Source organism: Artemia sp. Qi Xiang Cuo, chromosome 7 (genome assembly GCF_049724085.1).
Source record: "Artemia sp. Qi Xiang Cuo chromosome 7, ASM4972408v1, whole genome shotgun sequence".
NCBI lineage: Eukaryota > Metazoa > Arthropoda > Branchiopoda > Anostraca > Artemiidae > Artemia > Artemia sp. Qi Xiang Cuo.
This window is the reverse complement of record NC_142800.1, coordinates 27,809,446-27,828,689: the sequence shown is the minus strand read 5'-3', so window position 1 is coordinate 27,828,689 and position 19,244 is coordinate 27,809,446.

The following is a 19,244-nucleotide window of genomic DNA, read 5'->3' as shown; positions in this document are numbered from 1 at the left end:
CTATTGAAAACATCAAGTCCCCGTATGAATTGTATTGGTATGGTTGTGTCAATACATTTTATTTTATCATAGGACTCCTGCCAAATACTATAGCAATAGTAGATTTTTTTTCGGCTTCTTCAAAAACATTTTATCGCAATTTTGAATTATTTTTTAGCTAAAAGTGTTGTTTTCCCCGACATTGAGGGACCACACAGAAACGATCTGAAGGGTGTTTTAAATTGATACATGCTGTTGGGGACAACAGTTCGTCTACAAATAACTTTAAATCATATGTGTTCTTTTAATAAGTAGTAATTTCCCCCATGTATAAAGAGATTCAAGAACAACAAAAAAAAACAATATTTAGTGACTGTAATCATTTCGACGTCGTACGAAAACAAATATTAGAAGACAACGTTAACTGCACAATAATAAAAATAACGCCTGATCAACATGGGAAGTTAACAAAATTTCTCCGATGGTCAAAATGAAAACTCTATTTGTTAAACATGAACTTCTCGGCGGCAATGATAACACCACAATAAAAAAAAACATTTTTGTCCATAATAAGAAATTTTTTTCCTTTTTAAAAACCGTTTTCTGTAAAAAAATTTTCTTTACAAAATATTTTAAAGCACTTATTGTAAAATTAAACAATTTTATGGACAAAAAAAACAAAAAAAAAACACTTTTATATACAACAACGACAAAACAGAAAACACACTTGGAAATTGCTAGCACAGTTGAACACATTACGGTGACCGCGGGGCCGAAGGCCGGCCGGCTGCGGGTGGGACCCCCCCCCCTGGGCGACCGCGGGAAGGGACTCCCCCCCCCCCCGGGAACCGCGATGGAAAAAGAATAGTTGTCGTCACTGCGACTGCTACAGGTTAGTGGATGGGTTAGATTACCTGGTTAGTGCTTGGGCTAGATTAGTTGGTTAGGTTAATTTATGAAAGGTTGAGTGGTGGTGATGGTTAGTTCGTTAGGTTAATTTATCCAGACTAAGTTGATTGCGATAGTCAATGCATTCAACTCGGTCTGAAATACGGTAGTGGCCGTGGGGTAGGACAGTCAAACCATTCTCGAGCACATAGACCTTGTCGGATATACATGACATTGCAGTCTTTTCCACTCTCACAGTATAATTTCTATACTGTAGAGAGCGAATTGCAAGCACTTGTGCTCTCGGCACTAGGCTACTTTCTACACAGTCTCTGTACACGCTCATGTTAAAATTGCTCTTTACAAAATAAGTAGGCACCCTTGTACACACCTGTTTTTCATCCCAACAATGAGTTTCAGTGCAATAAAATTCGGGATCCGAGAAAACCCACCTAGATATCAAATCGCTCCCCATCTCCGATTTTAACATTAATAGCTGGTTGGGGGCTTGACGTTTTACCAGCTCGGGGTAGAGAAATTGATTCCAGTTCGTGAAATCCATCCACGAACTGATATGTTCCCCCTTTTGCAAATCACCCAATAAATCCAATTCAGTCCCATTTACCTTTAACAGCAGAAAATCTTTATCCCCGTAGTAAACTTGAACCTCCCCCTCCCGTGGCCATTGCACCTTGCACACATTGTAAAAGAACGACAACATGAGCTTTTTGGAAATTTCTAGTACTGAACTACCTCCTGCGATATTCTTGTTCAGAACCACATTTTACTTTTGCCTGTGTAGAAGAACCAGGTCGATTTCTATACTCATGAATGATGTACAATTGGGATCAGCAATACTTTGTGCAACCTCTAGAGGATCAGTCACGACGTCACCACAAGATACAATGTGGCCACTTTCACAACTTTTACCCAATTCTGGATGTAGGTTATACATGTCCTTCTCCACCATTGAGTTTGTCTTAGAGCGTTTATCGACAAAGGTGTCAATAAACGTTTTCAAGTAGGGTCGCTGATTGAACTGCAGGACCCTGTGTATTTTGGTGATCTTGAAACCGTTTCTCACCATCCAGTGCAAAAGCACATGGTGAACAACGATATTCTCCTTAGGGTCCAAATCAGCAATCATTTTTTGTTTGGAGGGAGTCCAATGCATCCCCATATCCTCAACCAATAAATGATTGTAGGGGCTCAGAGAGTCCCTGCTCACGGGCCGATTGATACAGGGACAGACAAAATCTTTGACTGAGTCGTGAAGCGCCAGCGGAATGTGACCATCAACTTCAAAGAACCATCCTTTTGGCCCGTTGTCCTCAACGATGGTAATGTCGGGGAACTCACAAGGATTCTCAAGCCATTGATAGTTCCCACAAGGCAAAGAGTAGTGTGACATTGCCGAGGGGTACAATGAGTTCATGTCCAAGAACACTGCATTTGACTTTGCACCGGTGCTTGGTCCACTCGGATCGGTCGACAAAATACAATCCCCAAGAAAAACGTACCCTCCCCGAATTAAACGCTGCACAAACTTATGTTTATCTTAATCAGTGATTAGACTTATTGCCTCCCTGCTAATTTTTTAAATTAAATACATTAACAAATGTGCTGTAGGACCATAGTAGCCTAGATCTAACCCGAACTCTGAATAGATCTGGTCTGTGTTCTTACAGACTATACCCAACAGAGTTAGAACGTCACTGGCCAAGTACAGTCTACAATAATCCCACCCATTTTTACAATCCCCCTTGGACCACACCGTCTTGGCAAACTCATACTCCTCGGCTGTGTTTTCACTGTTGGTGAGTGAATTGTAAAAAGCTTCAATTGGAGGTAGTTTCTCCTCACTTAAGCTTGCGCCAGAACAGTAATAATCGTACGCATATATACCTTTGCAGGTCAACAGGTCATACATTTCACTGTCTGGAAAGTGCTGTTTAAGCAAGGGAAAGATATCAAAATTGTCGCTTTTTTTCACTTGAATAAAATTACTAAATTCCTTTGGGAAAAAACTAAATGAATCAAAAAAAATTATTTTATTACAACACGTATGCCCATTATCCACTACCTGCCATTTCAGTTCGAGAAGCAATAACTTCTGAGCTGATTTGGGAATTATGTTGTAGATAAAAGAACTATTTACCCATGGACAATCTACTCCCCCTCCCTCCCTATGCATACGTGCCAGTGCTGGTAAAATAAATTTTAAGTCATAATTGGAATTATGAATAAAAACAGGGATAAAAAAAACTGCTGGCTAACATTTAAATTACACGATTGATGCGCAACCCCTCTAAAATTACTACCCCCCGAGGATATTTCCTGCCACAAATGGTCATGATCTCTGACTTTCCCCCCCCCCCCCCACGTTTCCCTTTAGTCCCCTTATCCACCTCTACAAACTCTCCCTTACATACCCAACATATTTTTTGATTTTTAATCGCGATACGATCGTCTGCAGACAACACCATTGGATAATGGGTATTTCTCAAACGAGAAATAGCACCATTAGCCCTGCCAATCAGTTTAGTCAATGCCTTGACCATGCACTCCCCCTCATCCAATGTTTCAACTATTTCTAACAACCGCATGGTGTTAGAATTGTTTCTTTGCGCATGGGCGTAGGACACTGAAATGGACTGATATTCTTTGACTCGGTTTGGATATTGGGGATCATTCACCTCCACCAGCTTAGCTTCACAGTCCAAAGATATTTTGCTGCATTGGAGGAGGGTGTTTTGGAAATTTTTGAAACGTAGAGTGGCCCTATCCCCTGATACCGTTTCCACTGTCTGGTAGCCATGCCATATACAATGTCTCATATGATTTCGCAACTTTATTTCAGTCCAAAATCTAGAGAGACATGTTGGACAGTAGAAACGAGTCCCCCTTTTCTTACCCTCCCCCAGAACTCTACTAATGTCAGTGATAGGGTTAAAATGACCGATTGTATTCGGTTGACTAGGTGGCGTGTAAAGCAACCAAACCCAGTGTTTAACCAAATCAACTGACGGACCCCTTACTGGGAAAACCACCCCCATCTTTTTAGAGCGAGTTCCATCTCCAAATTCTGTTTTGTAATTTACCACAGTAACGTCGATATTTAAATGGACATTAGCCCTTACAAAAATGTCAATAGATCGAAGCGTTCCTGGGTATTTTCCTTCTAGGCAAGAAAAATCTACAACTGGGAAAACGGACCCTTCCTTCCCATGTACAGCCCAGTGATCTAAATTCTTCTTGGTAGCGTCATCTGCTAGAGGCTGAAAGGCTGATATGAGAAAAGCATATCGGAAACACTTTTGATCTTTTTCAAAACAAATCTTCTGGACACCACGACAACCTACTAGATCTGGATTATATTTTAAAACTGTATCCCTTTCAGACCCTGCCCCCCTCTTAAAATAAAATCTTTCTTAAATTTACATATATTAACACTTAAATTTTTAACAAAAAGAACTAAAGAGCCACTTCCATTTTCATTAAAGTTCTCGAGATGTGTTATAATTTGATCTACCCAATCCATGAAAGCTCCCTCAAAATTTTATAAATTTTGATAAACCAAACACATCTCGGAATGTACAAAATGATAATAAACCTCGCTTTTTCCCTCATTCAAATAGAACACTTTTAGAACAATGGAGGCCTTAATTGAACCCCTACCTCCCCACAATTGACTTTGATTCTCCAGAAGTGCACGAATTTTGTCTACATATGCATGCACAATTTTTACAGGGTCATAAACAAATTTCCCCGCCATTAGTGTATTAAAAGGATCACCAAACGTCGCAGTGAAAACAACTATATTATTTAAAATTATGTTGGAAAGCTGAAATTCGCGGAAAGTTGTACCCCCCTCCCCCTCTTGGATATTTAAAACTAACCCCCGGGTGGCACTCATATGGGGATGGGACTGCCCGGGCTTAGCGTTATTAGGTAACCATTTCACTTTAAATTGTGGTGACGGGGTTCCCCTCAAACCACCGACAAAATCATCCAAAAGCTGCATAGTATTTGGGCTTAGCAATACTAAGTCTGAATCTGAATTATCTACATTACCCTGCTCAACTGTGCTACTATCAACATTTAAAAAAAATCACTTAAATCGTCATCCATGTTAAAGGCTATTTGGATGGAATTACCATGCAATTATTTGATAGCAGATGCCTCTTTATCGTAAATCTCAAGTTACATGTCCTCTTTTTCTCCACTTGACGTGCAGTAGGGGAATGACGAGCACGGGCCCCGGACAACCTATAAATGAAAAATAGATGATTTTCAAAGTGTTCCAATCCCCCCCTTACTATTCAAAATTTTGTGTACTATTTATATATTTTTTAAAACGTACTAGGTAGTATTATTGTCAGTAATAGTAGCAGTATGAACATAGTAGCATTTGGTTAATTCACTGTTCCCCTCAACTATCGATATTCTTAATTTTTAATTATTAAACTTATTATTTTATTTTTAAAATATAAAACGACGCTTTACATAGAATTGAAAATTTTATTTTTTTCAAACAACTCCACCCCTCCCCAATGTCCACGCTTAATCCCCCCCCCTAGCGCCGGGCAGCACGGTCCTGCCCCGGGGCGCGTCCCCCAGGGCGTCCCGGACCCTTCCAGGCCTCCGCGCTGGCCCCCCCAGAATATAAGATATTTACAATCTAAAACATGACATAGTAGGTTTTGGTTTTGTTCAAACAATTCCTCCAAATAAAATTTCATATTAATACTCTTTATCTGCTTTTGAAAAAAAAAATGATTTTAAATTGATAGCCATCTCCTTTCATAATACAACACACATTCAGATATATAGTTTTTTTTTTAATATTTGTAGAGGCAATGCGAACCTTTCGTTTATATCGCAATAGAAATTACCAAACCCTACAATGACCTGAATATAGTGTCTTTTTTGTCTTCACTAATCTAATTTAGCAAAAGGTCGAATGCATGCACTTGACATGATTCAAAAGGGAGAACATTATATTTCCTTTGAGGAGAAAAAATCTTTCAATATTCCTGCTGAGATATACTTTTACGCAGTGTTCGAAAATTTTGCATGTAGAAAAGGTCTATAAAAGCTGGATGAAATTGATAGATATTTCTATATGAAAGGTTGGAAAAAAATGCTTACATTTGCAAAATCCGTCTGGGCTTGTGTGCCCGAAGGTCCAGGTAGTGCATGTTGGAGGGTAACTTCCTGACCTATCGATGATGGGGCAGCTATTATAGGTCCATGGAGAGCGGATGGGCAAGCGATGTTACATTCTAATACGGCTTGGGTAGGCACCACTTGTTTTGGAGGCTTCGACCAGCTACCATATTGCCGGACACTAGCCTTCGCTTGGCCTGCATTATTAACCTTCACTTTCTTGGTGAGTTGAAGTGATTGGCATTCTTCACAATTGGCCTTAAAAAGAAGAGAAAAAGTTAGTATTGAAATAATTTGCCCCTTTTTTACAGAAAGAAAGTTAGTACCCTCATCAATGTAATTTTGTTTAGACAAAGCATTTATCACTAAGAAAGCACAACGTAAAAAAATTTCGTGAAATATACTAATTGCATCCTTTTGCATCCTAATTTCTTATTTTTAGGCGTTTCTGTTCTTTTCTGGTTTTAATCTGCATTGAGCATGCCTTGTTTGATGCATTTAAAGTATTAACGGTATTTTTTATCTTTCCATATCCTTTTTCGATAGCTGGTATTTATCACACCCCCAGAAAAACAGCCCCCAGAAAATAGCCCCACGGAATATATCCCTGAGAAGACATGGAACAATTCCCCCTCCCCCCCCCGCCCGAGCTCGCCTCCGGTTGAATGTGTGAATTCAGGCTCACTGAGCCGTTCACAAGTCGGCCTAGTTTGTTTGAAGAAAATCCCCACTAATACTAAACGTTGAAAATGTGAATATTTAGTCAAACATCGAAGCAGTGATCTGAGCTATGGTTCTTATTCAGTTATCCAATAAATAAAAACATGTTTTTAGTCTCGTCCTTTTGAATCTGTGAAATCTATGTAAACTAAACTGCTAACGAGCAGGATCAATGCTTTAAAAAAGGGTCAGAGCTAATTATAGGCTTCGCGCTGGAGCTTTGTGTCAAAACCAGAGCGGGTTAATAACAACAGTGACAGAAGTCAGTAGACAATTTAAATCACAATAGAGAAAGGATATAATTTTTCGAAAGAAAATTATTTCGTTTTGCTAGAATTTTGGTTGTAAAACAATGGGGGAGGGGGTTAGGTTTTGAGGGTAAAAGAGTATATTTACGTTTTCCTAGTGAGTATAAAGATTGTAATGTGATGTTTGTCTTGTATGGGGGGGGGGGTTTACCCGAATATAGTAGAGGGTAACCACGGAAAACAATTTTATTTTGAAAATAAAAAATTAAAATGTACTCACATTGCTAATTGTGGCTGCCAAGGCTTCAAGTTCATCAATAATTTCATGTGTTCTATCCATTGTGTTCTGGAACTTTCTGATAATTTAATCACATTGCATGCCCGTTATATACGAAATCTCAAGGGTGAATTGTTATGTAACGGGGAAATCATATGTAACCAGCCCTCTGATTGGCTGAGAAGGAGGATGTATCCGATTCGCTGATTGGCTGAGAAGGATGCATGTACTTCCGGTTTCCTATTCCAGGACACCTTGACATTCACCCCTAGCATGCACTTGTCCAAAACAACAATAATAAATAAATCCCTCAGGCCTAAAGATTTAAGAAACCATAATGTTTCTTAATTCCCCCCTTCGTGAATCAATAATTTCCCTTGCGATTATGTAAATCAATTTCTCAGGTTAGGCTAGCCAAACAACAGAGAAACCATGTTTGTTTCTTAAGTCCCCCCTTCGTGAATCAATAATCTCCCCTAGTGATTATATAAACCCAAGCGAGAAAATTCCTGTTTTTCATTTTCACTGAGAAAACCATATAACAGACATTAATTGCTGTTGACATCCATAAATGTGACAAAGTCCCTGTTTTTCAAATTCTCACTGACAAAAATCATTAAACATCCATGAAAAACATCAAATAAATCGACCAACACACATAACCATCCAAGAAAACATACATAAATGTGACAAAATTCCTGTTTTTTCATTCTCATTGACAAAAAACCATAAACCACGTGGTTCTATGCCAATATATGGTGTTAAAAAAAGTTGTAGGTGGCAGCAGGGGTGTCGCGTGGGGGCTACAGGGTCACTTCTACTTCTATTATGGAAACAAATTTACAGAAATTTTAGAGTGCCCGAACCCCTTCAATAATAGGGCCATTTTTTAGCACTAAGATCTTACATCTAAGATCTTTCATTTTTCTGCAAAGATTATCGTTTTTTCAACTCATCTTTGTTCTAAGAACTTACAGCTCACTGATGTTAGCAAAAAGCATGAAAGACGCCCTCTTTCTGCCATATAGAACAATGAAGAGAGAACTTTGATGATATACTCATCATTGTTCTCAGACCTCTGATCAGAGCAGAACGATGAAAGACTTTTGTACAAAAACGCCCTAAGGTGTAAGATCTTAGTTCAAAGATTTCACTTTTAAGCGTTTTCTGACAAAAGATGTAAGATCTTAGCAATTTGATGATTGAAAAAACGGCCCTAATGACGTCAGGTTGACTGTGACGTCAGTTTTGTTTTTTTCGATTTTGTTCAATGAAAACCCGAAAATGCTACCGAGTTTTTCGTTTTTCTTTTAATGAAGATATGAAGTACATTTTGAAATTCAGGAAAGATCATTTTTATTTCTTAATTTTGCTCGATGGAAACATGAAAAAAGGAGATAATTTCTAAGCTTTTCTGGGGGAAACGATTGCTTACTAGCATCAATGCCTGTCGTTCGAGTAAAATTTTGTAAAGTTTTATATTGTTTTAAAAAATAGAGATGCGAGAAAGAGTCAAAGTTTAGCGCAAAGAGCGAGGCGTTGAGGAGGGGACAGCCCCTTTCATATACGAAATAATTTCTGTTCGGTTTAAGTTTTAATGTCGCTCCTTGCTTTCAGTTAAAAAAAACTTGTTTTTTTTATTTAATTACAAGAAAGAATGCCATCACAAGATTCGACACGACGATGAATTATATTTATACAGTTATATATGGGACCTCAGAATGGGAGGAGGGTATAGTGTCAAAAAAGTGACCATGATACTTGGAAAAAGTCTAGTATGAAATCGAAAATTCCGGCTCAACTAACCCACCCCCCTCCTCAATGCTTGGATATATAGCCTTGATTATAACCAAAAAATGGCTCATTTTTACAGTTTCATATATTTTGTTAATATCATTTGTTCATAATCCCATATAAAAAGACCAAATTTTGTATATAACCAGATATTATCTCCAACCAATCAGAAGGGGGGAGGCAAGGCCGTACCCAGAGGGTGGAGGGGATGGTTTGACCCCCCGCCCCTCCGAAATGTTTGTTTGACTCGTGAAAACGTAACAAAAATGGATACAAACAAATTTTGTATGCACTTTTTTGTTCAAACCCCCCTCCTTCCCGAAAAAAATCTTTGAGTAAAACCCCCTCCAAAAAAAACCTGGGTACGGCCTTGGGGGGGGGGGGTGAGGTTGTTACCCAAAAAATAATACATATATAATCACATATTTAAAAAGAAATTATAAAGGAAATAGCTTCTATTATTATTTACCTGTTTCTATTAAAAATTTTCCTTCCTGGCTTCAGTTTGTTACTTCTCAATATAATTTCAGTATGACTGCTTACAGAACAAGATTCAAGTTCAAACCCAACTGATGAAAGTTGGTGACTAACTGAATTTTGTCACTTGTCATTAAGCAAATGATAATCTTATGCTCATCATGATATGATATGAGTGGATGTTGGCAGTCATCATCATGATATGAGAGAGAATGTTCTTAACTTAGTATGCGAAGTGGGTATTTTCTCATTCGAATAGCCGAGTGATTGTGTGATAAGACCAAATGACCGCGTGTGAAAGAATGTCGATACTCATGTCAGTGTAATTAAAATGGAAACAGCGGTTTTTTTTCAAGGGGGGAAAAATACATTACTCAGCAAATGTGAAACTTGTTCATTATTTAAAAGCGTAACATAATTGTAACATAAATTCAAAAACGTAACAAAAATGTAACGTTTTTAGGACCGTATACAAATTCGTAACAAATACGTAGTTTTAGGACCGTTTTTAGCGTATACTAAACCGTTATACAAATTCTCGAGCAACACTAAGTAGTTTCTGCTTTTCAGTAAACATACTCCAACACATTTTACACACTTCTTAAAAAACAAATCGCAAGTAGTCAAATATCTGAATCCTTATTGCATTCCCTTCTCTGTCCACAATAGCGTATCCCAAGGGGCTCTCCTTCTTCCAGTTATGCCATCCCCAGTTATACCCTAAGCTGTTCGTAATATATTGCAGATTTGTTCAATATCACAACATTGTAGCACATAATGTCTTTCTATTTCATCTCGCTACTTTTAGTAGCGTTCATCTTTCCAATTATCCAGATGGCATATCCCATCCCCTCCTTTTTCCAGTTATGATTGTCAGCCTCTCGAAAAACTTTCTTGACGGATGAAAATTCGTTAATGAGTTAGCAGGCATGGAAACATGCTTTTCAAGCAAGCTTGATGAGCAGCCCTATGAGTATCTCCAACAACATTGCCGGTGATGCGTCGGACTTCGATATGAGGGTCAGCTCGTCAAATTCCATTGTAATGCCAATAAGTTTCTTGAAATTACCACTTCTCTTTCTTTATCTCATCCCTTTCAAAATTTCCGGTGTTGCCTTGAAACTACCGGGTGGAACAATCTCCTCTACTTTAAAGTAGGATATCCATGATAAAAATATTATCCACACGGCTTATGGTTTTATTTCTCTCCTAAAGCTCCTTATTTAACCTCCTAGCTGTTCCCTTGTCATTCTTTAAAGTTTTATGCCTCCTTTGCTCGCGCTTATTTCGAATGTGTCTGTTTACTTTTGCCCCCTTTATTTTTCCGGGAACGGTTCCTTTAAAATCAAATCCATAAAAAAGAGCCCAGTTGGTAATTTTTAAAGAAGGTAAAGTCCTATATTCCCCGCTCCCTATAAAAAAATAAGGCTATAAACGATTGTAGAGACGAATTCGTTTCACTGTCCCTAGGAAACACATAGTACAAAACCCTTAAACTAAGAAGCCGGAAATATTTTCCCCAATAGCCACCTTAAATTCGACCCTCCCTACGCTGTGTCTCAGTCACGAATATTTTTTTAGAGAGAAAAAGGGTTTTATTAAAAAAAAAAAAACACATTAACAACAAAATCCGAAATTTATAACACTTGTATGGGTAGACATCACCCTTAACAAAACCCTACATACACAATTACTATCAGCCATCGTGACCCCCCCCCCAAAAAAAGACAAAATGATAAATAATAATAATAAAAAAATAAACGAAATAAATTAATTTTTAATAAATTTCACGACCCAACTGGATATGGAAGATACAAAATTAAAAATCATTCTTCTATTCTATCTCCTCGTCATCCTCCTAAAACACCTTGTTCCGGTGTGTGCATCTTTTAGTAGAGTTTCTCTAGTTTCGGATACTCATGAACTTTGACGATAATTTTCGAAATTGTATCCATTTCATTTCATAGACAAGCGCAATTACTGAATCTCTGGTAAAAAAAAAAAAAAAACATTGTCATATGAGAGAATTGCATCCCCGTGAACACAGGGTAAGGCAACAAGTCACCCAAAATTCTTCGCTAAGTCTAAGGCGTGTAGATTTTTGATATATGCACCTTTATTCCGCTATGTAAATTCTGAAAAATAAGAACTGAAATTAATTACTATTCAATCACCTCTTTTTAAGGATTTTCTTATGAGAAAGCTATCATATATAAATGGGGCCTGAAATACTTTTTTGGGGGGCTGGCAATTTACCAGCCAAATAATCGCTAAAAAAATGTTTTGGCATGCTGACCAATTGTCCGCATTTTGCAGGTGCTTATCTCTTGATTCACTGCCTTCGGCCGGGAGTTTAATACGAGGTTTCAGGTAAATCATCTGACAATTCCCATGCTTTTCCTCCAGATTTCTCCGAGTGCCCCTTTGGAGCTGGATCGAGTCCGGCTGAGCTTACACAGTCACATCGTTGACCCCTGTTTTAAACCTATTAATTAGCAACACCAGGACTTCAACACCTGCCCTAACTGACACAAGTCCAGCGTGCTAACCATTTGGCTAGTACGATAAATAATCACTACCATTTGCAAAAAAAACTGTATCTCCCCGAACCCATGGTGTGACAAAAAGTAGCTCCTTCCCCAACTCATGTAAATTTTGGTTATATACCCCTCTTTTTCGCTTAGTAAGTTCTGAATATTACGAACTGAAATTTATTACATGTTCATTAAATATACAAGTTAATTTCTTAATTAGGGTAGCACTTGGGCTTTCAAAAATAACGTCTTATGTCTTACTTCGTAACTCTCCTCACGTTTAGGGCAAAACCTTGATATTGTATTGAAAACAAACATGTATTAAGTAAACAATTTTCTTCAAATGATAATAAAGATCGATATCAGGACATAAAATAAACCAAAAATTATAGAAGATTTCAAACAGGAAATAATTCCTTGCGACACGCGGGATAGAACCTGCCACCCTTCGATCGAGATGAGTAGCTTTAACCACAACGTCATCGCAAGGTATTATGGACAATAATTCTTTTATAACTTTATTAGTTTACTTTAATCAGTAAAATTTTAATGGCTTTTGTACATAGTTTAACTAGGATGAAAGTGAATACGTACCATGATGCCCTTTCTTTTTATCCTCTTTCGTAATTTAATAATTTCTTCTGGAAGAATTTAAATTTTGAGCCCCAATAGTTAAAACAGTTAATAGCAACCAAAAGTTCAAAAATATGTTCGTAGCAAAAATTGTTTAGCGAGAAAAAATAGCCATTTATAACCGATTCAGAAAGAGTATTTATTATTTCAAGTACTCTCAATATTGCACTGCTATTATGGAAACAAATTTACAGAAATTTTAGAGTGCCAGAACCCCTTCAATAATAGGGCCGTTTTTTAGCACTAAGATCTTACATCTAAGATCTTTCATCTTTCTGCAAAGATTATCGTTTTGTATTCGAAAAACAAACCGCAAGTAGTCAAATATCTGAATCCTTATTGCATTCCCTTCTCTGTCCACAATAGCGTATCCCAAGGGGCTCTCCTTTTTCCAGTTATGCCATCCCCAGTTATACCCTAAGCTGTTCGTAATATATTGCAGATTTATTCAATATCACAACATTGTAGCACATAATGTCTTTCTATTTCATCTCGCTACTTTTAGTAGCGTTCATCTTTCCAATTATCCCGATGGCATATCCCATCCCCTCCTTTTTCCAGTTATGATTTTCAGCCTCTCGAAAAACTTTCTTGACGGATGAAAATTCGTTAATGAGTTAGCAGGCATGGAAACATGCTTTTCAAGCAAGCTTGATGAGCAGCCCTATGAGTATCTTCAACAACATTGCCTGTGATGCGTCGGACTTTGATATGAGGGTCAGCTCGTCAAATTCCATTGTAACGCCAATAAGTTCCGTGAAATTACCACTTCTTTTTCTTTATCTCATCCCTTTCAAAATTTCCGGTGTTGCCTTGAAACTACCGGGTGGAACAATCTCCTCTACTTTAAAGTAGGATATCCATGATAAAAATATTATCCACAGGGCTTATGGCTTTATTTCTCTCCTAAAGCTCCTTATTTAACCTCCTAGCTGATCCCTTGTCATTCTTTAAAGTTTTATGCCTCCTTTGCTCGCACTTATCTCGAATGTGTCTGTTTACTTTTGCCCCCTTTATTTTTCCGGGAACGGTTCCTATAAAATCAAATCCATAAAAAAGAGCCCAGTTGGTAATTTTTAAAGAAGGTAAAGTCCTATATTACCCGCTCCCTATAAAAAAATAAGGCTATAAACGATTGTAGAGACGAATTCGTTTCACTGTCCCTAGGAAACACATAGTACAAAACCCTTAAACTAAGAAGCCGGAAATATTTTCCCCAATAGCCACCTTAAATTCGACCCTCCCTACGCTGTGTCTCAGTCACGAATATTTTTTTAGAGAGAAAAAGGGTTTTATAAAAAAAAAAAAAAAAAAAAAAAAAAAAAAACGAATTTTATAAGACTTGTATGGGTAGACATCACCCTTAACAAAACCCTACATACACAATTACTATCAGCCATCGTTACCCCCCCCCCAAAAAAATGACAAAACGATAAATAATAATAACAAAAAAATAAACGAAATAAATTAATTTTTAATAAATTTCACGACCCAACTGGATATGGAAGACACAAAATTAAAAATCATTCTTCTATTCTATCTCCTCGTCATCCTCCTAAAAAAACCAAAAAAAAAAAAAAAAAAACCAGTGTCCTTTTAGTTTACTGCGAAATTCATTTAGCTCATCAATTGTCGAAACAGCTTGAGGTAATGGTTCCCACACCCGAGGGCCAATATGTCGTATGGAAAAACAGATCGCTTTCTAATAACCTGAGGTCGCCGAACTAATGACGACACTAGTGAGTAATTATGGAAATTAGCACCACTTGTAAACATTTTCTTGAAACACTCAGGTAATATCGCGCGTGCATATTTAAACATGAAAACAGCAGTATAAAGACGGAATAAATCAGCAATGGGTAATATATTTACTTGATTATATTTATGTCGAACAGATATATTACAATTATCCACAGTTAAAACACTTAGAGCATTATTTTGTAAACTTCTAAGGGGACGAAGGTGAGTTAAAAACGTAGTTGACCACACAAGACAACCGTATAGAAAATCTGGGTGAATACAAGAAAAATAAACAATCTCATAATATCTTTTGGAAAAAAGTGCTTCAGTTTCCTCATCAGTTCAACATTTCTTGCAACCTTGCCACTAATACATGAAATGTGCTCTTTGAAGTTAAGGCACTAATCAAAAATCACTTCTAGATACTTTGGCGAAACTTCCCAAAGCACACTATTTTCACCGAAATGTATTTTGTGGATCCAAGGGTAGTAATTGCTACTTCTCCTGTACATTACAAAATGGGATTTGATGTGGTTTATCTGCAGTCTCATCCATTTTTCAATTTTTAATTTGCCAGCATGAAGATTGTGTATAAGCATTTCCCCGGTTTTTGCAGCAACAGTTAGATGCGTGTCATCAGCAAAATAAGGCAAAATATTTTTGATGCTCAAATATCACAACATTTTAAATCAAAAGACAGTCCTTTGATAGCATTTCACAGGTCATCAATTTATATAAGAAACAGTAGGGGCCCCAAAACAGACCCCTGAGGGACACTGAATTCAACACTTTTAACTTGCGATCTATTTTGACCAGCACTGACAAACTGTTTTTGATCTTTTAGAAAAGATTCCAATAGACGAAAAAACACACCACGGAAACCACAATTCCTCAGCTTCACCATTGGGATTCCATGGTCCACTGCATCAAATGCTTTCACAATGTCCAAAAAAACAGATGCAACTTTCCACCCTTGGTCCAAAGCATCTTTCACAAAAGTCATGAGAAAAAGAAGAGCTTGATCTGTCGACATTGCTTTTCGGCATCTAAACTGAGTTTTACTAAAATATTTTTGTTTTCAAGAAAATCAACCATCCTACTACTAATCAATTTCTCAAAAACCCTAGATAAAACTGACAGCAACGAAATAGGCATATAATCATTCGGTAAATTTTTTTCTCCGCCCTTAAAAGCAATCTTCATAAAATCGGGAAAGACACCAAATTTTAGGCACAGATTAAATAAAACCAAAACCTGGTCGCATATTTCCGAAAAAACATACTTAAGTACACGCAATGAAAGGAAGTCAGCACATGAAGCATAATTTTTCTTGTTCCACAATGTGGTACGCAATTCACTAGCAATCACTGGTTTCAGATACGCAGATAAATCCCTTTCCTTGGGTAAAAACAGGTGGTATGTTCCATCCTCAGAAAACTTATTCGTGGAGTTCGTTATCCATTTACCAACAATAGAGAAATGGTCACACATACTATCTACAATCGAAGAATCAGCATTGAAGTTATCGGATAAAATTGAACGCTTGGAAGGGCGCAAACAGACTGAATTACTTTCCACGTTTGCCTGGGATTACCTGCACTTTTTTTAAAACTCACTTTTCATTGTTACCTGCACTTTTTTAAAACTCATTTCTATAATAATTAATTCTCACTTCTCGTAATAGGTTATTGAGTTCACAATTATATTTCTTATATCTCACCTTCGCCTCAGGAGACACTACAGAATAGTTACAAGGCAGTCTTCGATTTGGCATTGCCTTTATCAATCCGCTAGTAATCCAGGGTTTTCTAGGGGTAACATGAAAAGCCGGCTTTTGAATAACTGTACAACCTTCTTTTAGTAATTTAGTTGTTTCTGAATACCACAATGAAAACTTTTCATTCACTTGCAGATCACTATTTTCTAGAAAATCAAACTGAGTATTGATCACACATCTTGCACCAAATTTTCTTGGAAATAAACCTATAACAAAAATTTAAATGTGTGGAGGTGAAAATGTGATTGCGAATTGTGTGTCCTCAAATTTCAAATTATCCCTACATCTAACAGAGACTGGCCCCAAGAGCAGAAGAGCATTAATGAACCAGCTTTCAGTGCGGTCTTTCTATCGTAAGAAAATAATCCTATCACAAAGTGACTTTAGTTGATTTTTTTTCACTCCTGCAAGATTTATTAGACCCAAAGCCAGTGGCGGATCCAGGGGGGGGGGGCACCCCCCTAACGTAGTGTAATTTACTTAATTAACTCAAGATTGCGCCAATTAAACTTGCTCCAAACGCAAGTTTATCGGATCAACCTATTTTGCGCCCCCCTCAAAACAAAATTCTGGATCTGCCACTCCCCAAAGCAGACATGAATGCAAACTCAGGCAAGCGGGAGCTACTTGCTGTGAAGCTTCGGGTGTTTAGATGAAAATTATAATTCTGCAAATTCTACCAAATGTTTTCTGCAAGGCCGCACTCAAGGTAAAATTCTTCAGCTCTCTGGAAGATTTATCAGTTCAAGCATCTGTAACTTTATCTCGTGTAGATGCAATAAGATGGGTAGCCCTAGAAAAAAAAACTAGGTTTACCAGCTGAAGCTGGTCAGAACAAAAGTTTTGACATACAAATTTTTTGCCACTAGACGGAGCGTAAAAATAAAATCAAATGTATGCATTCTGGTTTTGAGTCCCTGGGCCTGAGCTGCCGATCCTTCATTACTAGATGTTTTGGTAATTGATTAAATGCCCAAAATATTGTCGTATCTATTCAGCACTTTGTTCCGGTGTGTGCATCTTTTAGTAGAGTTTCTCTAGTTAAAGCACAATTATGCCAGCAGCTCTATGAGAATTATAAAACACTTGGTAGTGCAGATTGCTATTTGGGCCAAACAGTAGAGAAGAAAGATGTCTTTCGTCTTAAGTTCTGAATATATTCATCCAATACAAGTTTAAGCTTGTTGGTATGGGAGTAAATATAGAATGCATGTAGTAAGTGTTTTAATGCGTGCTTACAAGCCTAAAAAATGGCTCCATCATAGCATTGTGCAACACAATCCGACCAGCTGAGCCCTGCTTTCCGTATTTCTGGTCAATGAACCTGGGCGGACTTTCTGCATAAAGTCTCTCCATATGAAAGTAGCCAAGTCCTTTCTTTCATTTAGCAGTCATAAAAGTATCTAAACAGAACTTTGATATGTCCGTTTTTGTTAAGCACAACAGCCGAAAATTTTGTTTTCTACAGCCTTTTTAGCAATTCGACGCCTTATCTAATTCCCATTAACTGGAATGTCATTTTCAATAATTGAAGTTATTTTGGTATTCTGATTTGTGGAATGTCCGTACTTTCTTTCTGGCTAATATGGTAGGGTTCATGGTAATCGAGAGACTCAGGATTTTCCTGGGAATTCCCCTGGATTTTTCTCGTATCACTTTCATCGTGTCCATTTTAGAGAACTTTCGTTTTAAGAACATCTTGAAAAGAATTTTGAGAATATGGGACCCCATTTGGGACACCTACTAAAATCAGGGCAGGGTTGTAGACTCAAATAGCACCGCGGCCCCTAAATGACGAATCTGGTTTTTTACTATTTTTTCGATAACGGGATAAAACTTTCTTCGTCTCGTAATTTCTGGATGGTAGCTTTTAATATGCTGAGCTTTAAATATTTGAATCACAATGAAAATACAGTTGTGGACTTCATCGACAGTTCTCCCGAGGACCCCTCTCTCCTCGACGAAAAATCTCCCACACAATTCCAACCCCTTTGAAAGTTTCCCCAAACAACCTCCCCGGAACACCTCCACATGTAAAATTAAGTCGCCAAAGAGAAAGTAAGACGAATGTTATGATTTTTTTTCTGTCCACTCTTTTTAAGGGCGATTCCGTTGGCCCCGCCTTAGCTGCTTTGCCTCGTTTCTCATACGCTATCCCTTTGAATGAGTGCATATCGATTTGGGGCTACATATACCGGTCAAAGTATATTCACACTCTCTCGACCGATCCAGCTAGCTGATTTCATATGGCACAGACTAGCGAGTAATACGCTAATGATGAACAGAATATGGAACAGAATAATTTTGTGCTCCCTGGTCGCAACATATTTACAATAAGTTTCTTACGGGCACTGAAGAGAGGATAACTCCCAATTGTGACAAAGTACTTTAAAAATGTAAGATCATATTCATAAGTATATCTCCAGAGATTGTAAAGGCTGTCCCTAAAGAGCAAAACTTTCCCAAATAGCCATCATCCTTTGTAAATATAGAAAATTGTGACTTAATAATTACTTTTTGGCATTTGAGATCCGTTGACATATATTTAAATTTTCAAAGAGATACACTTACTTTTAAAGGTGTTTGTTTTGAAATACTGGTAATAGGAAATAAAAAGGTTATTTTTTACTATAGTCCCCGTTTCATGAATTTACTAAATTTATTTTACTTATAGAGACTTGTATCAAAATGTTGCGATAGAAGAGTTGCGTTGAGAGTCAAAGACTGAAGGGGTAGCAGTCCTTTCACTGATTGAGAAAATATACAGAATACATTAAAACAAATACACCCAAAAGGAATCTGAAGAATCACATGCGGTGTGTTAATTTGATGAAGAAGAATCATAAGTTATATTTAAACAGGTTTTCACTCTAAACCCAACTTAAAATATTTCCCAAATGCTGATTTCTGATTGTACAATAAATAAGTTAGTATATCCCAATAGTGCAGCGGTTTATTCACCTTACTAATTTCCTATAAGAGTTCCAAAATTGTACAAATTTTGGAAG